The sequence below is a fragment of the Esox lucius genome, chromosome 17 (assembly GCF_011004845.1).
Source record: "Esox lucius isolate fEsoLuc1 chromosome 17, fEsoLuc1.pri, whole genome shotgun sequence".
NCBI classification, from domain to species: domain Eukaryota; kingdom Metazoa; phylum Chordata; class Actinopteri; order Esociformes; family Esocidae; genus Esox; species Esox lucius.
In genome coordinates this window covers 6,263,395-6,281,065 of record NC_047585.1, presented here as the reverse complement: position 1 = coordinate 6,281,065, position 17,671 = coordinate 6,263,395, and the positions used below count along the sequence as shown (strand labels likewise).

Sequence of the window (17,671 nt, the reverse complement as noted above, 5' to 3'; positions counted from 1 at the left end):
AGGGGGGCAGTCTCCACTGTCAGATCATGTACCGCCAATTTCCCTTCAAATTAAAGACAGGAATGAAGACTATTAAAAACAGCTTGAAGTTTGAATTTGATAAAAGTTCCATATTCTTTTGTGTGTTTTAGTTTTGGGGTCTGGAGGCAAATGTGGCGCGACGTGGCCTCAGGTTGAGGTGAAGAGGTAAGGAGATGTTACAGTATTTGTGACTGAGAGAGAGACAGAGGCACAGAGAGAGAGAGAGGATTCCAACTCAGAGGTGGAAGGCTGGGTGATTAAAATTCATCCCACGGTGCAGACAAAAGCAGGAGAGAAAAAGGAGAGAGAGAGAGAGAGAGAGAGAGCGGGGTGGGGGCAGATTTGGGGCAAAGAAAAGATTGTAAGCCTCCCTTGTAGCCCCACAGATCCCGGAACAGTTTCCCCTAAATCACAAACCCTTTGACTCACGACACAATTACCCTGGTAGACAATGGAAGAGAGAAGGAGAGGAGAGGAGGAACGGATGGATGAAGAGGGAGGGAGAGAACATTTATTATTCCTCAGGCACCCCCCCAGCCAGTTCCATCATTGCTGAGCGGGAGGTCAACAATTGACTCGATTACTAGACAAACTACCCAAGGGCCCTACATCCCACTCAACACAGCTCCTGTTCCCTCTTGGGCCCAACACTGTGGGCCCCAGAGGCTCTTGGGACCTCTAATGTTTTTCTCCCAAACCCCTTTATTTATGAGCCGGGTCCTTGTGGGTAAATGTCTGGCCCTCTTCAGGTGCCCCTGTCTGGCACTCTTTCTCTCTCAGCTCTGGCCAGACTCTTTCTTGGGTACTTGGTTTAACCTTTTGAAATTGCGAATGATTCTTGTTCCCGATCTATACTTTCATAAGAGCTATAGGTAGAGAGAGAGAGAGAGAGAGAGAGAGAGAGAGAGAGAGAGAGAGAGAGAGAGAGAGCACATGAAGGAATACAAGCAGTCTCTCATTGTCTGTGTTTCTAGTGGCTAATGAGTAGCAAACGGGCAATTACTCAAAGGGATTTTCTTCATCCCGCAGGTGAAAAGTTGCCTTGTTCTTTGTTTCTTGATGGACTTTTTGAGTGAATGAATGAAAGGATTCTACAACTCCTGTGGCTGTCTGCGTTCCAGCACTTTAAGCATCAGTTACCTTGCTATATGGAAACAGATATCATACATTTATCGTTGTCTGGAAATACATTAATCAAATTCTCGACCGTTGTGGAGAGTTCTAATTTAGCTGCTGCTTCCTTCAGACAGCATGTAAATGGGTGAATGTAAATGGGTCAATGAGGTAAAAACAAACACTGCCAGCTGTGGAAGGGAATGACCAGCGCTGATGACCCTACGTTGATAAGGTCAGACAAAACAGTGAAGAATGGCTTTCAACAATAGGCCTCAGTCTCTCACGTCACTCTAAAGGATTGGTCAAGCAGAGGAGTCCCTGCTTGTCCCAGTGTAACTCTGGTTTCCCTCTCTTTCTCTGTACTCTGTCTTTACTCTTTTCCTTCTCTTTCTCTGTCTACATCTCTTTTTCTTCTCTTTCTCTTTTTTTCTCTCTGTCCTCTTTTTCTCTGTCTCTTTCGCTGAAGAAAGGAGAGGGGAGCAGGAATACCACACACAGTCAACTCACTCGCTGCTCTGCTGCACAGACACAGCCAACAGCTCTACTCACAGACAGATCCTTTTTTCCATTTCATGTTAAGAACTCCACATCTTCCTTTCAGAACGAAAAGTTAGATTTTCTTCTTCTTTGCATCTGTCTGTAGGGTGTTTGGGTTTGTGTCTGCATTTGTGCGTACATTCACGCATGTGTGTGCATCTGTGTGTGACTGTATCCTATGTGAGTGCATGTATGTGAGTGTGTGTTTGTGTGCACGCTTGTGAGTGTAGTATGTCATTCCCAGTCTACTGAAACTCCCTTTTCTGGCCAAATGCTCTGCCACCCCAAAAAGTACGTACCAGTCAATTTATGGAATGCAAATACGTTCAATATGTTCTGATTGGTCCTAGAAACTAATGGATTACCCCAGCAAACAAATCAAACAAACTTCTAAAGTGTGTCATTTCTGCTTTTAATTGTGATCTCTATAATAATTCACATTTACTGTTTCTGCAAGATAATTGCAAGTTTCCTGTTGTTTGAACTTTTTGTGAATACCACATGCACAGGCAATGCTTTGATCATGCCAAAACATGATCAGAGGCGGATATGTCCAACATTCATAACTAGCTAGCTGACATTGGTTAAGCTATGGAATAAGGATGCTGCTAATCAGTGCAGCACACATAAAATGGAATATGTCAAACCATGTAGAACCAAAATCAGTCCAGATAGTTGCTATTGCTGAGTTGGTAACCAGCTAGCTAAGGTCTTACAATGCTGATGGTAACCCAATTCCACAGATCACACTCAAAAACATTACCTTGTAACCATTTCTGCATAAAAGGGCCTTATGCAGAAAGTTTGTACACATCAACCTTTAACATCATATAAATTGGCTAAAATTAGAACCAAACCAAAACATGAAAATGATTCAAAGATCATTAGGCAGTAACTTGAGAGTATCCAGCCATCCATAGAGATTAGAAACAAATTAATTGATTGATCTTAATCATAAGGTTACAAATAATACCAAAGACCTTTCTGAGGCCATCAGAAGAAAGAATATGCATGTTCCTTACTCAGGGAGGGGTTACAGACCCATTTCCAAGCAATTTGAGGTATATTATTCCACTGTCTGATGTATGGTCTACAACATTTCAGACCACTGGCGACTTACATGGGATATGTTGTCCCATCAAATTCAGGCCCAGCGTTGTCTGAAATATGCTCATAGAATTCTCTAAGAACCCCTGGGTAACATCAACAGGCCTTTTTTGCACACTCATTGTGAAAGTGCATGAGTCAACTGTCAGAGACTACATAAACTTGTCTTACATGGGAGGTCAAGAAGGAAGAAGCCTCTGCTCTCAAAACATTTGAAGACACAACTGACTTTTACCAGACAAGACATAGGTAAAGACCAAAGTAACAGAAACAATCTGCTATGGACAAATCAGTCAAAGGTGGAATTGTTTGGCCAAAATGCCAGGTGCCATGTCTGTCAAAAACAAATCTTTGAACAGTAGGACCTTATACCAAATGTAAAACACGGGGGCAGAGGCTTTATGGTTTGGGGCTGCTTTGCTGCCTCAGAGCCTTGGCTTGCCATCAGTGAGTCAACCTTGAATTCCATATTGTACCAGAGAATTCTTGAGGAGAACGTGAAGCCATCTGCCAAATAGCTGAAGCTGAACCAATCATGGATCTTGCAACAGTAAAATTCTACAAAAACCACAAGCAGAGCTACAACAGAATGGATGAAAAATAGGGTTATGGAAGGCAGAGCCAAAGCCAAGATCTCAAACCAAATGTTGTGGAAGACTTATTGTGTTGTACATGCCAGAAAGCTGTTTTCTGCACAATGAAGTAGCATTTCTGTTAATTTGTGATGAATAAATTATTAAATAAATTAATAAGTATAAACTTTCAGTGTATAAATAGGTTACCTTAATCTGTTTTACATTACCTAAAATGTATGCATTATTTAGATTTTCACTAGATTTCAATATTGCAATTTCGAGAAAAGGTTATTCTCAACAAAATTATTGTAGTGTGAATAGGGCCTTAGCTGGAGAGTTAAAGGTCGCTTTCTGCTCGCTTGCTCATGATCTTGTTTCAATGTGAATCTCTCTTTGTGAGGGCACACACATAATCAAACACACCCACGCACACTGCACACTGCCTGTCCAGAGCCTGTTCTGTTGACGAAGTGATTTGTTGTTTCTTAGTTATGTAAATGAGACTTAATTGCAGCTCTGGTGGGACTCTCCTACTCACCAGTGCCCCCCAAACCTCTGTTCCCACGTGAATGGAGGCATTCTTGGTTTCAACAGAAGTGAGGAGAGGAGAACAATGGGGTTGGCCAGGCTGAGAGGAGATCGGTGACACTCTGAGACCATGTTGCCTACAGGTGTCCTCTCTGAAGAGGAGAGACATGGGGTGGGGGGGCAAACACTCAATGTCATCCAGTGGGGGTATGTAACTTTATTCAGGAGGTTTGTGGTTGATTAAAGTTACATATCGGGATGAAAGTGTTGATGGTGCATCATATTTGTTGGTGCAATACCACAATAATACAGTGGATATAAAAGTCTACACACCCCTGTTAGAATGTCAGGCTCTTGTGATGTAAAAGAATAAGACAATGATAAATCATGTCAGAACTTTTTACACCTTTATGTGACCTACAATGTGAGCAATTCAATTGAAAAAAGAACTCTCAATAACCTAGTTGCGTAAGTGTGCACACCGTTAAACTAATACTTTGTTGAAGCACCTTTTGATTTTATTTGCAAAAGCACTCCAAATCTGTCAGATTGCGAGGATATCTCCTGTGCACAGTCCTCTTCAGATCACCCCACAGACGTTCAATTGGATTCAGGTCTGGGATCTGGCTGGGCCATTCCAAAACGTTAATCTTCTTCTGGTTAAAGCCATGCTTTTGTGGATTTGGATGTGTGCTTTGGGTCATTTGACGTGCTGAAAGGTGAACTTCATCATCAGCTTTCTAATGGACGCCTGAAGGTTCTGTGCCAAAATTGCCTGGTATTTGGAACTGTTCGTAATTCCCTCTACCCTGACTAAGACCCCGGTTCCAGCTGAAGAAAAACTGCCCCAAAGCATGATGCTCCCACCACCATGCTTCACTGGTATGGTGTTCTTTGGGTGATGTGCAGTGTTGTTTTTGCACCAAACATTACTTTTGAAATTATGGGCAAAAAGTTCAACCTTGGTTTCATCAGACCATAACACATTTTGCCACATGCTTTTGGGAGTTTGTTTTTGCAAACTTCCGCCGGGCTTGGATGTTTTTTCTTTGTAAGAAAATACTTCTGTCTTGCCACCCTACCCCATAGGCCATTCATATGAAGAATACTGGAGGTTGTTGTCACATGTAGCACAGAGCCAGTACTTGCCATAAATTCCTGCAGTTCCTTTATAGTTGCTGTAGGCCTCTTGGAAGCCTCCCTGACCAGTTTTCTTCTCGTCCTTTCATCAATTTTGGAGCGACGTCCAGTTCTTGGTAATGTCTCTGTATGTCTGCCATATTTTCTCTACTTGATGATGACTGTCTTCAACAATTATTTTGTACCCTTCTCCTGACTGATATCTTTCAACAATGAGATCCCTCTGATGCTTTGAAAGCTCTCTGTGGACCATGGCTTTTGCTCTGAGATGCAACTAAGAAAGTTTCAGTAAAATCCTACAAGAACAGGTTAACTTTATTTGTGATTAATCAGAGTCACTTAAAATAATGGCAGGTGTATAATGACTTCTATTTAACGTGAGTTTGAATGTGATTGGTTAATTCTGAACACAGCTACAACCCCAGTTATAAGATGGTGTGCACACTTATGCAACCAGGTTATTGTAAGGTTTTTATTTTTAATTTTTCCACCTCGATGATTTCAGTTAGTTTTTCAATTGAATTGTTCACATTATAGGTCACATTAAAAGTGGAAAAAGGTCTGACATAATTTATCTTTGTCTCATTGTTTTACATCATAAAAACCTGGCATTTTAACAGGGGTGTGTAGACTTTTTATATCCACTGTATGTGTGTGCTTAATATATGTGCCTGCCCCTGACTTCTAGTATTTTAGCTTCATAGCTTGTTGACTGTTGTCTTTTAAAATGGGGAGCCAATTAGAATTCAGTGCTTTTATTGCCATGACCAGTCAAAATGGTTCTCCTCATGCTGCCTCTACAGCAGACATAATGTAGAACTACATCTTTGGAATATCTAATTGCATATGAAATTCCAATATCAGATCCTCAAAGTGTGTGGAGTTCCAAATGTAGGTTTTTTAAGAATCCCTGTTTGCTTCTGCCAAAGGCCACAGCCACTCATCCTGTGGTCAACACTAAATATTAAACATGGCATAATGTTGAACAGAATTAGAACTTAGTAGTACAAAAAGATTAATTTAACAACACTGCAGGATAATCTAAATGATTGGGAGCATGGCAGTCACACTTCTTAATTTATATAATTTATTTGTTTTCTGTTGAATGGGACAGTGAGGAATAATAAGCGTAGAGGGTGTTTGTTAAAACAGCAACGAGTCGGCTTAGACCCCTAGACTGCCTCAGGGCTCGCTGCAAGTGTATTTTGATGTTGGATTTCAATGACTCATATCATCTGGCAAAGACCACTTGGATAAGGCCATATTGTGCTGTAATTCAGGTCAGGCTGTAATTCAGCCTTCATCATTGTGTATCAGGACAACCCGATGCTGGTGTGTGTGGGGGGTCCTGATGATGCAACATATAATGATCCCGCAAAAGTCATGTTGTATTGTCTTCATCTACCTCATTTCTTTGTAATGGACAGTCTTCATCCTGCTTTGCACGCACACAAACACACAAACACATACAAACACACCCACACACACACACACACCCACACTAGGACAGAGCCCTTTCTCAAACCAAGACATTGCTGCCAACTCCCAAACATCGGCCAAGTGAGTTCTTTGCCATTTACAAGCTAATACACCTCCAGAAGCCCTAACTTTTCTCTCTCTGACTCTTGCCCTCCCTCACTTCTTCTATCTCTGGCTTTAACATCTGGGTATTAAACGTCTGTTCTACGTTAGTTATGAACTGGGGACCACACATTGTGAGGCAGAAGGAAGTGTGCGAATTGGCGTCCATGCACACACGTGTGAGGGGGTGTGTGTGTTGGCTGAGGGGACCGGTCTGTAATTTGTACATTGGGTATGTTCGTAAGGTTTGTTTAAGTTAATGGAATGTAAAGAGAAAGGCATGAGAGAAAGAGACCTATTATATTCCTTTCGTTGCAACGTCTGAAGTGCTGGTGATCACCACATATTGATGATCATTTGATTTATGTTCAGTATTAAGAACTCCCTATTTCCTTTTGTGGACCAGCGAGTTCTTAAAACATTTGCAGAATAAACCAAATGCAAACACGGCTCCAGGCTTTTGTTAATAATCCTACTAATTCCTTACAATTCTCCTTTGTTTCCAGTCAGAATGACTAGTAGTTCAGAAGGGAGCAGCAGGGGCAATTTTTGAGAAAGCATAGAAAAATGACTAAAAGAGCAGTGTTTGTGACATAATACATAACGTAATAACTCACACATAAACACACACTCTGCTGTCTGTGTGTATGGGATGTGATAAAGACAAGTCTGAACAGGTACATTCAGCTGCTAATTCAGACAGATACAAGGTAGGTAATCACATGGACAGACTACACTGCTGCAGGCAAAGGAGTTGATGCCGTTCTTCTCAAGGACAAGGTCATTTTAGGTAGACATTTTTGGCAAAAAGGAAAAGTGAAGGTATTTCAGGTTCCTGAGAAGAATACCTACTCTCTGTGGATTAAAACTGAGAAAGTCAGGGCCCTGTCAGGTCATGATTGGCAGTATGTGGGTGGGAGTTATCTGTCAGGAAAAGTGAAAATAGTTTTGCGCATACTGGCCTGACAAAGATCCCATTTGGATTGAAACCTGTTTTTTTGCGTTCAACTAAATTCACCAAGGGAGCATACCAGAGTTGTGGATTTATTATTTTTTGTTTCTCTGTCAATCTGTCTGTCGATCAATCTGTATTTTTATGCATCTAATTATATTTTTTTTTATATTGGCCCATCCATGTTTAGCCATCTGTTTTTCTGTTTGTCATGATACCATGCTCTCCTGTCTGTCTGTCATGATACCATGCTCACCTGTCTGTCTGTCATGATACCATGCTCTCCTGTCTGTCTGTCATGATACCATGCTCTCCTGTCTGTCTGTCTGTCATGATACCATGCTCTCCTGTCTGTCTGTCTGTCATGATACCATGCTCTCCTGTCTGTCTGTCTGTCATGATACCATGCTCTCCTGTCTGTCTGTCTGTCATGATACCATGCTGTCCTGCTACAGTAAACAAAGGTCTGGGTCAACATCCGCAGTCTGGCCTTTACACCATACACACACAAACAAACACACCATCACACACACGCCACTACACCACACACACCACCAGAAACCACACAAGCACTACACACTACCACCACAAACCACACACACTACACACACCGCCACCACAAACCACACTCAGCATTCACCACACATCCCCAAACACACAACGTCACACACACATTACCACACACACCACCACACACACACCAGTACACCACACACCGCACCACATATACACCACCACACATACTATGTTCACCACACACACTACCAAACACACAACACCAGAAACACCACCACCACACAAACCACACACACAGCATTCACCACACAACGCCACACACAGATTACCACACACATCACCACACAAACACACCACCACAAACCACACAAAGAGGTCAAGGTGTGTGCATTTCTTGTCCACCCTCGTACCACTAGGATCCTTCTTCCGCTCCCTCTCTATCTCCCCTCCATCCTCCCTCTCTCTCTTTCTCTCTCTCCCTTTCTTTCTTCCTCCCTCTGTCTTTCTGTCTATCCAGAAGTTTTTAGCTGCTGCCTAATATTCCCCAGTTATAGCCAACTCTATGCGCCCTTGTTATAATAGTGGAAATATACTAAAAATAACTCTCCTGGCTCCGTTGCTCTGGCCACCCAGGACCAACCGTTATGATGATTGTTTCTCTTGTAATCCCTGTGGTGAGCTATATACCGAGCACATTATTCTTAGAATTGGTTTCTATACTACTCCCAGCTTACAATTCAAGCACAGCACGTGTCCATGTGTTGTATGCTGAGGCTTTGATGAGTATTGTACATACCCCAGGGAGAGTATTAACCAGAGTAAGACAATTAGAAGAAAGGAGAACCAGTGAAAGATAGGGAGGCTGAACGAGAGGGAAGGAGAGATGGGCTCTCAGTGGTAAAGGTGAAGACGACACCAAGTGTTCCTTTGGAGGATTTATGATGACAAAGTCTTTTTTCTTTTTTTCCGGTTGGGTTGGGCTGTTTATTCATTGGCGCTGTTCCTTTCCCCCCAGAGGGGACAGCAGCTGGTTCACAGCTGTGAACCGGTCTACACTACTACTCCTACCACTCATCAGCGTCCTCCCTCCCATTTCCTTCCACACTTCTCCTTAAATGCAGATCAAAGAGAGTCTATGATTTTGGGGCACTGCTGACCAGCTAGGCTACAAGGACAGACAGAGAGAAGGCTGAGTGCCTTACCAATCCGGAAGCAAGGATGGTGTTGTAAACTGGGTGAGGATGAAGGGATGGCCAGAGGAGAGTGTGGTGAAGGAGAAGGGTTGGTAAGTAAGGAGAGAGGAGAAATGGAGGAGAGGGAGAAGTAGGAGCAGAGGGAGGAGAAGGAGGAACAGGAGGAGAGGGCAAAGGTAAGCAAAGTGCAGAGAGGGAGCAGAGGAGGTGGTGGAGGAGAGGGCAACAGGAAACCACAGGTATGTGCAGGATGGTGGGTGGGTAAGCTGAAGAGTAGGAGAGAGGGTGGGAATGCAGTGGGAGGAAGTCAGGGAGAGAGGAGGGCTAGAGAGCTGGTAGAGATGGGAAACAGAGAACCTCCACAGTGTTTAGTCACAACAGTGTCATTGCTGTTGTTGCTGTCTCACTTTCCCCATCCACTCAGTCAATCGTTCTCACTTTTTCTTGACCTCTCAAATTAATATTGGTTTATTGGCATATTACATAACAACATATTCAATTTCGCTAAATCACAATACTAAACACAAGATACTGTGCGCTGTAAAGCGATAAAATATGTTGATAACAGTCATCTTAGTTACCATAATAATAAATAAATAAAAACAAATTCTCTCACTCTTTCACACTCTGTACAATTTCATTTAATGATTGTGTAAACTGTTTAACACGTGTAAAGTCTATGCTTCTATCACATTCTACTCTATCTACAAGCAGGTGGCAAAAGGTGTGTGCGTGTGTGTGTTGCGGTGTGCTCAAAGGTGTTGAACAGCATGTGATCTGTCATCAGTCACTCAGTCTGTGTAGCAACAAGGGATAAACGTTTCATTCTTGGTTATCCAGGGGTAGAACCACAGCATGGTAAAATCTGCTGCAGCTTACTAGCATAGCAGTCCTAGGAAAAACATGGGTAGACTCAAACAGTGTAACAAACAAACATATACTGTACATATCCAAACACATGCACATTATGGACGCAGTTTTACATAAGTATTCAGTATTTAACATAAGTGTAAATTTAACCAAATGTAACATACAAATCCGTTGTATATGCTCAAACTTCAAAAGTCCCTACATTAAGTTGCACCCAACTTTTTTATTTATTATTTATTGAGAATCATTTCTAAAATTGCTGAAATTGTGCTAGGCTTCTTTTTTTTCCAGAAATGGACATCATAAAGGAATCACATTCACTACAATTTAACTTTGACAGAAACATTTGCCAGAAACTTCTTAAAATGTACTTTATGTATTTGAACCACACCACTAATCTGCCCTGATAACTACTGGTTTTAATTATATTTTCCACACAATGTTAAGCAAATACACAATTTATTTACTGATACAGTTCAGAGTGCAAGGTTGGTATTTAGCATTCTTGCTAGCTAAGCCATTACATTAGCAACTCTTAACTCAGCCTGGGGATTTTAACGCATAACACTAAATAGCTTTTTAGCCAGTTAAGTAGCCTAGCAAAATAGTTAGCCTAGCTATTTATAAGAGCCAAACAACAGAAAAAACCCACATAATACAATTGAAAGAACAGGCCCTTGTCAAAGCAAAGATCTAGTTACGCCCCATTTCCACCTCAGGGACTTTACCCAGGAACTAGGAACTTTTCTAGAACCAGGGTCTAGAACCAGGGACTGCATTTTACCGCCAAAACAGTCCCTGCGCTCGAGGGGTAGGACTTTCCCATAGTACCCGAACTTTGGGGTGAGGCTTGCAGTGCTGAACATTTCTGATTGGTCCATTAGTAGTGTAGAGGCTACTCACCGAAGTTTTCAACCGCCATTTTTAGATGTCCTCTGCAGAGTAAAGTTAAAAGAGTTAATAAAGGAGTTTATTTGGCTTTCAAAAACAGAACAACATATTATGGAGAAGAAATTGAACGACAGATGGAATTGGAGCGTAGTCAAACAGCGAGGAAACCCAGCCCATGGGTTAATTGCATTTCTGAAGCATTTTTGAGTTTGGTGCAAGTGGTCGAATGCTTCTTCAACATTTACTTGGAGCTCCTAGTTTAATTTGAACTCCGTACTAATTACAGCACGTGATTTGTCTCCAAACCATATTGTTTGCCTCGTATTTAGTGTCGCTTTGTATTGTGTGCGGTGCGTACATCAGAGTAAGAACATTCGTCAGCGGACTAATTTGCCTAATCTTCGCATGGGCTGAAGGAACCCTATAGTTCCTCGGAAAGTCTGTTCCTGTGATTAAAAGTTCTGGGTATTTTTGGTGGAAACGCGGCTTCAGATAGGTTAACTAACTCACTTCCTGCACTCCATGCTTAGTTTGTTTCCTTTACCGTCAACTTGTAAAGTAGAGCCCAAAATATAGTGTATGTTATCAGACATCAGTCAGCATTTTTCTGTTATTTCTCTTTTGATTAGCTGTGCACATTGGTTGTAATGTGCAGGGAGTTGCCAGTTTCTGACAGAAATTCCTGCAGCTCCTGTAAAGGTGGAGGCATTCTGCAGCGATTGTAGGCCTTAGGATCACTTGGTGTTCATCTTACCTCTGATCTCTAAGTCACCTCATGCTGTTCCAATGCTGTGTTTTGTTGACCACCCATGGCAAGTGCCTAGCCTTTAGAAGTTCACCTTGCTCAATCACTAAACAATAATCGTGACCTCTGAACCAATCAGAAAACGTAGGCACACACAACTTATCTTCTGCATAGCATTCACTCCTGAGAACAGACGAGTCGCTAATCGGGACTCGTCTACTTGTCTGAGAGATGCTAATTTCTTTAGTGTCTGAGCACAAACCAAGCTCCTCTGTGTGCAGGACCCAAATAGGCAGCCCACGTCCCCAATTAGCACCTCCCTCTGGTTTAACACCACAAAAGCAATATGTGACAGTTTCCACATACTAGAAAACACTTTCATGCCAGCGTCCAACCTTCCTGTGCGGTTGACAGTCCTGTCTCACCTAACTGGACAGGACCTACAGTCTCTAATTGTAGTCATGTTTATCTATGCACAGGTCCTTTTATGCCCACCAACCCCTTTAAAACATGATCAACAGACTCCTTTATATTAAATTCTGTATGTAAGATACAGAACAGATCCTGAATTCTAAGTTATGAGAGTGCTAGATTGTAGGCTGTTGGGAGAACTTGTAGTCTTGTTTTGACACTGTTGATGAGGCAGGACACAGGCGTGGGGAGAACAAAGGACATTAATAACAGAACTAAAATGTAACATAACTAAAACAGAAAAGATAATGCACAAAGCAATGAAATCCAAATTAGGACCGACAAGACACATGAGGAAAAAAGGAACTGTACTAAAATGGAGACAGGGAACAGGAACACAGGTGAGGCAATAACAACAATGAGCAGGTGTCTGTGTTCTAAATTAGGCAGGGTGGCATTGAGGGAGGACGTGACACTCCCCTTAATAGTAAAATTGAAAAGGTCCTGACCAATAGTAGCACAGACACACACACTAAACATATCTATATAAATCATCAAAATGTATTCCCCTTAAAAAAACATATCCACCCTACTCCTAACATTTAAACTGACTTTAAAATGACCTTCTTCGACGCTGCTGCCAATTCTATAAATTGGAATTAGAAAGAGTTTTCACAAAATATTTTAGATGGATAAGGCATATAGCAAAGACTTGTGTGCACAACGGTTTGCCGTAATTAGAGAGCACATACAATCCCTGCAGAAACTGAACCCAAGACCTTGGCTAGCAGTGCCCTCTTACTCAGTCACACAGGACCACACATGTACAGTAGGCTTAAACAGATGAAGTACCTGGAAGGGAGAGATTCTCAGATTTCAACAGTATAAAGCCATGTTTAAACTCTCCAAATAATTCATACATGGATTAACTTTAATGGTCCCAAAGGATATTTCGTTCTCCAGTACATTCTGCTGTGTTGCGTGGGCAAGTACTGCAGGGCTAAAACATATTTTTTTTGTGTTGTAGATTGTTTTAGTAGTCCACTAGACAGTTTGGCATGGCTTTTACTGTACGATACAATGACGTCTCCAACGTGGCTTTTAGTTCAGTAGAGAGTCACTGATTGGCTCCCATTACACAGGCTGAGAGGAATTCAGAAAGGGAGTGGCAAGAAGGGGGAGAAAAGAGAGCAAGTGGGGGGGACAAGGGAGACGGGAGAGGAAGGGGGAGGCCGGTTTGAGTTGGGGGTTACAAAAACAAGAATTTAAAAACAATGTTTACTGCTGGAAGGAAAACAACAGTATTGAAAAGTGAGGGAGATATTGAAAGAGTTGGTCCAAATAAAAAGGGGAAAAGCAGAAGTAGAATTTGCCTGTGGGGTTGGCCTGAACCCAAGTCCGCCTGTCCCACCTCCTGTCTCCCTTATTTCTCCCTCCCTCTCTCTTTGGACTTAACACAACAGAATCCCCCACAAGTACAGCCACATCGGCAACGGCAGTCTACATTATAGCTGCCATTATCTTCTCCCAAGTCATAACAGCCTGAGAACACCCACCTCGACTGCTGCTCCGCTCAGAGGCCCTGCCCAGATGAGGGAAGGAGGGGGAGGACGCAGAGATCGTAAGAGCAGTAATGAGCCAAGATACGAAAAGGGAGGGAGAGGAAAAGAGTCGGGGTGGGACAGGGAGGGAGAAAGGAGAGAGTGGGGAATAGAGAGGAACAGAAAGGGAGAGAGAGAGAAAGGGAGGGAAGAAAATACTTTCAGATGACTGTCTGTGTTTCTTGTCCCGTTTCAAAGATGTGCTTTAGCACAGTTCTCAAACAGGGGAATTAAATACAATAAATAGCCTCTTCATTCATGGGGCAACGTAGGCAGAGGACTAAGCCAAAAGTGTGTTTTAACACGAGACCTGTCATAAATGACCCCTTTTATGGCGTGGAAGGGGGGTCAAAAGGTAGTGTTACCCGGGTGACAAGGGGGTCAGAGCGAGCTGGTTTGTATTATATCTGGGTTGTTCTTTGTGAGGCGAAGTCACTGACCTGTGGAACTATGCTGCTAGCTAGCTCTCCGTCCACCCTGGGGACGTTTCAGAAGGGAGGAGCAGCTATGGGAGTTCAGGACACACTCACAACACACACACACTGACCAAGTCCCACAAAACAGTGAAGTGGATGCAAGCCCCCTATGAGAAAATGTAGGAAGGACATTCAGTTAATTAATGAGGAGTAGAAATTGCTGTATTTTGCTACTTGGTAATAATAAAGTCATAGTAATTGGGCCGGACATGTGGATTTTCCTGGTTTGGTGGAAAATAACTTGTAACCCTTTCGCCTTCAGAACTGCCTTAATTCTACGTGGCATTGATTCAACAAGGTGCTGAAAGCATTCTTTAGAAATGTTGGCCCATATTGATAGGATAGCATCTTGCAGTTGATGGAGATTTGTGGGATGCACATCCAGGGCACGAAGCTCCCGTTCCACCACATCCCAAAGATGCTCTATTGGCTTGAGATCTGGTGACTGTGGGGGCCATTTCAGTACAGTGAACTCATTGTCATGTTCAAGAAACCAATTTGAAATTATTCGAGCTTTGTGACATGGTGCATTATCCTGCTGGAAGTAGCCATCAGAGGATGGGTACATGGTGGTCATAAAGGGATGGACATGGTCAGAAACAATGCTTAGGTAGGCCGTGGCATTTAAACGATGCCCAATTGGCACTAAGGGACCTAAAGTGTGCCAAGAAAACATCCCCCACACCATTACACCACCACCACCAGCCTGCACAGTTGTAACAAGGCATGATGGATACATGTTCTCATTCAGTTTATGCCAAATTCTGACTCTACCATCTGAATGTCTCAACAGAATTCGAGACTCATCAGACCAGGCAACATTCTTCCAGTCTTCAACTGTCCAATTTTGGTGAACTCTTTTTCCTATTTGTAGTGGAGATGAGTGGTACCCGGTGGGGTCTTCTGCTGTTGTAGCCCATCCGCCTCAAGGTTGTGCGTGTTGTGGCTTCACAAATGCTTTGCTGCATACCTCGGTTGTAACGAGTGGTTATTTCAGTCAAAGTTGCTCTTCTATCAGCTTGAATCAGTCGGCCCATTCTCCTCTGACCTCTAGCATCAACAAGGCATTTTCGCCCACAGGACTGCCGCATACTGGATGTTTTTCCCTTTCCACACCATTCTTTGTAAACCTTAGAAATGATTGTGTGTGAAAACCCCAGTAACTGAGCAGATTGTGAAATACTCAGACCGGCCCGTCTGGCACCAACAACCAAGCCACGCTCAAAATTGCTTAAATCACCTTTCTTTCCCATTCTGACATTCAGTTTGGAGTTCAGGAGATTGTCTTGACCAGGACCACACCCCTAAATGCATTGAAGCAACTGCCATGTGATTGGTTGATTAGATAATTGCATTAATGATAAATTGAACATGTGTTCCTAATAATCCTTTAGGTGAGTGTATAGAATAAGCAATAATGGGTCGACACGTTCTCCTATGCTGGTTCTATAATGGTGATTTAGTGACTTCTGTGGTTGTCAGGCTTATGGATAGGGGCTTTGGGGCTAGGGAATGGGTTGGGGATTGGGGCTGGTGTCAATAGGTCAGCCCTGCCCTCACAGCCTAGCCATGACACCTTCAAGAGGACGTTTGGTTAGCAGTTTGATTTATGGGTTTGGGTTTTTTAATACGCAGCCGGGCTTTCGCTCTCAGCCCTGCCTTAGTACCACAAAAATGGCACTGTGAAGTCACTCTTCTCGTAGCTGCAACTTAGCATTTCTTTCCAAATATTGACCTAAAATAGAGGAGAACGCCGGATACCGCTGCACCTGTCTAAAGTACCACAGACTCTGAATTCCCTCTTTTTCCAGAGAAATATGCCAGCACACACACACAGAAAAACACACCGCCTCCTCTATAAATATGACCTCCTCTATGTTCAGCCACCCCAAATGTTCCTTCACACATTCACTCATACAACATTCTATTTCATTCACACTCAGATACATTCTCAATCTGAGGCGTAAACATAAACACACACACCAACGTTAAATCCCTCATCATGTGCGACGGCACTCACACCACAGACACACCCACCACGGGGCTAACACACTGTCATATTCACACCACAGACACACCCACCACGGGGCTAACACGCTGTCATATTCACACCACAGACACACCCACCACGGGGCTAACACGCTGTCATATTCACACCACAGACACACCCACCACGGGGCTAACACACTGTCATATTCACACCACAGACACACCCACCACGGGGCTAACACGCTGTCATATTCACACCACAGACACACCCACCACGGGGCTAACACGCTGTCATATTCACACCACAGACACACCCACCACGGGGCTAACACGCTGTCATATTCACACCACAGACACACCCACCACGGGGCTAACACGCTGTCATATTCACACCACAGACACACCCACCACGGGGCTAACACGCTGTCATATTCACACCACAGACACACCCACCACGGGGCTAACACACTGTCATATTCACACCACAGACACACCCACCACGGGGCTAACACGCTGTCATATTCACACCACAGACACACCCACCACGGGGCTAACACGCTGTCATATTCACACCACAGACACACCCACCACGGGGCTAACACGCTGTCATATTCACACCACAGACACACCCACCACGGGGCTAACACGCTGTCATTTTCACACTTACAATTGCTCTTTCTTACACAAACACCACATATATACCCTTGACATGCAGTTTGTGGATTTTCATGTGAGTCCCTACCCCCACCAAAAGAGGATTGTATAACAGTGTCCTGAAGGAAATGAGACGAGGAGGGGCCATGGGGACAGACAGAAAGTTGGGGTGTCAAGTGGGGAGGAGAGGGGGAAACACTGTGAATAAGGATGCAGTGGGCCGGTGGTAATGGTGGTGGATTTTAGGCAGGGACTGCGGAAGTTGGAGTAACAGGGAGACCCATATGGGTCGGCATTTATTGGTGGTCGACAGCTGGTACGTTCATAAGAGATCTCTATTTAGCCTCGGCACTTCCTCTTTCATCGTCTGAATCCCACGCGTGTGCTGCTGCTGCCAAACGATCTGCTCTCGTTCAGTGACAAAAGCGATCAGCGACGTAACGTGTCATAGCTTCCCTCAGCATCGCTGTGTGGTCTGGAAAAAGAAAAAAACAACGCTGATTCAACGTAACATGCTTTTAGTTAGCTCCCCATTTTTTACAAGGTTACAGTTGAAGTAACGATGCTAATACAGTCAATCAATTTATATACAGCTCCGGAAAAAATAAGAGACCACTGCACCTTATTCTTAACTTTCCAAAAAAGTTTTGAGTGAGGAACAGAAGCGGTCAATTTGCAGTGGTCTATTAATTTTAACCATTCTGTTCCTCACACAAAACTTCTTTTTCGACTTTTTTGGAAATGAAAGAAAAAGCTGCAGTGGTCTCT

General features: G+C 43.2%; 1 protein-coding gene across 1 annotated transcript in view; it reads left to right on the top strand.

The window, feature by feature from the left end:
• The window catches only part of gli1 (GLI family zinc finger 1), a 70,270-nt gene that overhangs the window by 30,505 nt on the left and 22,094 nt on the right, over positions 1-17,671 (top strand). The gene's annotated exons all lie outside the window — the stretch shown is intronic.